Source organism: Penaeus vannamei, chromosome 36, assembly GCF_042767895.1.
Source record: "Penaeus vannamei isolate JL-2024 chromosome 36, ASM4276789v1, whole genome shotgun sequence".
NCBI lineage: Eukaryota > Metazoa > Arthropoda > Malacostraca > Decapoda > Penaeidae > Penaeus > Penaeus vannamei.
In genome coordinates, this window is record NC_091584.1 from 15,433,735 (window position 1) to 15,438,331 (window position 4,597).

Consider the following 4,597-nt stretch of genomic DNA (forward strand, 5'->3'; position numbering starts at 1 on the left):
CATTTATAATATAAGACGATTCAAAGAGTCTAAACTGTAGATAATATTTTAAAATTGGCAAAATTCTCTCTTGTATTTAATAAAAACAGATACAAGTTTGTAATTAGCTGCTCGCCTGTTTGTTTACATTTGTCCCCGTCAGCTGACTAGATGAGAGTAGCGAGAATACGCCCTTATACATTCGTTGTTTCGCATTAAATCGTCGCCACATAGCCAGAATAACGTCCATTATCGTCAGAGCCTGTGTGGGGGTTGAACCCATCTTTCTGTGTTTAGAATTTTGGTCGGTCTGTTTCCGTGGTTCTCATCGCTAGTGTGACTGCGCGAGCCAAAATGACCACGATTTCCGTGGTGCCAGCGGAAAAGTAATGCGGAAAAAGTGCTAGTGTGACACGGCCTTGAGACGCCGTATCTCGGCCTTAGCTTCGTATGCACAAACATTTTTAAGGCGCCTTATCCCTGCCTTAAATCCCGTTGTGCCGTAAATCACATAAGGCGTCGAGTCTTCAATGGCAATTACAGCTGCTTTCAGGCGGCGCTTAGGGAATCTTGACCAATCACAAGCCATAAATGCCAAACAGCTGATTTTGTAAACATAACGTTGTGTCCAGCCCATGACATGTTAAAACTTTTTAACTAATATGTTCCAGAATAAGTAATGCAGAAGAAATGTTTTAATACTGTTAATACTGACACTAACAATAACAATAAAAAAATATATGAATAAAACTTTTACATCTGAGGCGAAGACAGGCCTGTTTACAGATACAACACCCAACCTAACCAATCGGGAAAAGCACATCACAGTTATATTGGAATATTACATGCCTTATTTAGTAGACCTAATAACACTATAATTTAGTAAAATACAAATTGTAATCTACTAATTGTTCTTTGGCTAAACAATGCTGTACTTGCTAAGGCTACTCCCCCAGTTTAACCTAAAGCCCTGTTCAGAAGAGCGATTTTAGTGGCCCGACTGCTAGAAGTAAATGTTCACACACGGCATTTAGTGACCCGACTCGTCTCTTCCCCACTCTTGTATTTTTATTTTTTTTTATCCCTCTTCAGTCGCTGATCATATACAGCTGGTAATGGATGTAAAGAGGTGGTATGTGCATGGGTTTATATCGTCGTTTGCAGCGGCGGAAGAAGAGACAGACGTTACTGGGTTCATCCACTCTTAAGTGACTCATGGAATGTTCTTCACATTGTATCCAAAGTTACGAGAACATGAACCCAAGTTCTTTAATTACATGAGATTATCCATCAAATCAGGATGACAGGCTAGGGAAGCTGAAGCTACTGTCGCTTGTCTGTCTGCCTCAGCTCCACGTGCTCTCTCATTGGTCTAATCCCACCCACTCCAGCTAGTGAGGCGTGTCGTCACCATGAAAACGCAGTGGCTGTCGCCGTGTGTGCGTGGTTGCATAGCAACACATGTATCTCAAGTGGCTGAGCAGTCAGGCCACTGTGAGAAAGATCTCGAGTCACGCCAAAGGATAGCCACAAGCCACTACGTGTGTGCGCTCCTATTTACTTTCATTGACCTGGCAATCGCACTTCTGGCAGCCGGGCCCCCTGTCTTGTCTGAACAGGGCTTTAGGCATTTGAACTTGCACCTATATGGCGAGTTCCTTACACCGCCCTAAGGAGATACGATGCCTTAACGCATTTGAGAATCGGGCCCCTGATACCAGGAGCCAGAAATCCTCAATCTCTGGGACCTAGCAAAGACCCGGAAAAGAACGCTGTTATCGCTACTGAGATCAGTTCCCAAGCTATGGGTCCGACAGACATCTCGTAGCCAGTTCGATCACAGCCGGATACCGCACTGAAGTCGTCCAGTACAATGCAATTGTCTCTCCGGGGGCATTTGTATTCCACAGATGTGAGTTAGGAACATACACAGCAATAAGAGACACAAAGCCAAAAGCTTGCTTCAAGTCTCAATGCCATAATATGCTCGGTAACAGGAGAAACCGTCACTACCGAAGATTATAGTCGGCCGGAGATGGCTATGGTCACCATCTCCCTGGAGATGGTGACCATCGCCACGGCCCGACCAGTAACCATGCTGCCAAGTCTCCTCACCAAGGTAAATATAAGTACTTGTATAGACCTTGCTCCTCACCTCACCACCTCAGTTCCCTAGATAGCAGGGGTAACCATTCATCCTGCCGTAAGGCCGAATGTTCCAAGCGCTTGCCACCCCTGCCGACGTTGCCCCACATTAAGAAGGCTATAGAGCCCAACGTCCGCCTGCGGGGTTCCCATAGACTACCCACAAGCCTCACACTGTGTTTGTGTGTTTGTGTGACTATGTAGGTATAGATAATATGGTTGATCAATGAAATTTACGAAATGGCATGTCTTGCAATATTATATCACAAATTTTGCATAAGGTTAGTTTATTTCAGCTCACGACGCATCTGTCAATTTTACCACTAAAATTTCCACTGGATTATTTTTATAACTGCTGTCTAATTTTCCTACTGAAAATTCTCCCTCTGTGAATGTTCTTTCTTTTTGTATGCCACAATTCCATCACTATGATGCTATCTCATCCTCAGTGAACATTTCATATTAGTTTGAAAATTCGTTATATTTCAAGTTGCATTATAGTTGAATATATGATTATGTCACTTAAATTCTTAATTTGATGCTTATGCGCATTGTATTTTCTCATGTGAATTATTCACTTCATTTTGCTATGAAATAAAATATTCAATACAATTTTTTACGTTAGTTAAATGATCATGTCATTTTTGCGCTGGGATCTCACGATTTATTAAATTCTCATCATTTTTTACACATACATTATAAAATTAGCAATGAACCGAGACATTTCCCATAGTGACCACTAATGTCACGCTGTCAAACCAACCATGTGGTTAAGTTAATTTTCCTCTTGCATTTGTTTATTTCTTGTGTTACATTGCTGCTGCTTATTACTATCATTATTCTTATACGTTATTAGTCTTATTTCTCTAGTTGCATTTCATCTGCATAGTAACTTGCTTTGCCTATTATTAATCGCATTTTACGATTTGATCTTTGTTGTCCTTGGTCCCGCAATTTCAACTTAAAGGACATATCAATCAGGACGAATAAAGAACCTTAGTATATTTACGTCTTATGTATGCAAATAAATGCGAAACCTAAGATTACTTTGGTTTTGCATTTATTTTTGGATGTTATCTATTTCATCTGTTTTACTTATGATTTTCTTCAAAGTTGTCGATCTTGTTTCGACTCTCTTATCTGAACAAGGCTTAACTTTGTTTTCACTACTTCTTTCATAATGTAATTTTATTAATTTCGCTCATTTCTTGCATTTCTTTGTGTTTATTCGGTTTATCATTGATTATAGCCACCTGAATGTATCATGGGCATATCATATCCCTCTTTCGTGATGTTTGCTACGCAGTATGTCTATATTTATTTCATTGTCATCTTCTTGACACAAATAACTAAATATACGCAATTTAATTCTCAGTCCTCTCCGATTTTAAATGACCTATAATCTAATAAAAAACAAGGCAAAAGAAGTTATTACATTCTATGTATATTTATGGAGCAAAGTCACAGGTTATACTTAAACTACTTATGCATCTCCAAGGAGTAAAGCTTTCCTAGTATGCCATTCATCTTCCCATTAAGTTTAATCCAAGCTTTATGCAGCTTGCTGCACATGTAACTTGTACCCTTAATTCTGCAATCAAACATATGGAACCAAATTAATGAAATGCGAATTATTGGGTTTATGTTTAAATTCATATTTCATATAAATACACATCAGTTACACACCACAGCGTTTTTCAACTCCGAAATTCAGTGTTAAGCAAGTTTTCCCCGGCAAGAAATACTGCGAATACAATCGCGCGTGCAAATTTTTCTGGCGTTTAACAAGCAGATTCCATTTACCTAGCTTACAGATAGATTTTTTTTCTCTCTCTCAGATATTGTTTCGATCTTGGTCAACTAATGTTGGTGTTGCCAAATAAGACGAGATTCGGTGACGGAATCTAGTTAGCAAGCACGGTCAGTTATTCCCATTCATTCAGTTTATTTACTCTTGATCTCGGCCAAAGCAGCCTCCAAAATGCAACTTAACTGATATTACAATATATGAATTATTCAACATGTTGACAATATAATTCAGGTAAACTCGAGATATTAATGTAATTTTCGAAGGTCCATACACTTTTCATTATGCTTGATTACAAGAATAGCGCTTACGAGATCATTACTTACAAGCATTATCATTTACAATTACTGTATATGATATACCATTACATACAGTGTATACCATATCCTTCGCAATAAAGACGCTAACTCATTTATATCTTTGCGGATGTTTCTGTAACATCCCAAGACGCTGAAACATTACAAGGCTTTCGATTTATCACTGACCGCTCTGGTCACATAATATTTTATTTTCACAGAATTTCCCAATCTGGAAACTGCCACTCATCCACCTTCTGTTTGCTCGTGTTAGCCGGTAAGGGTGCGCTTATTATGGAAAGTCTCGGTAAAACGAGATTTGGGCTATACAAGCAGGAATAATAAATCATTTTGTTTTATTCACTCTTAT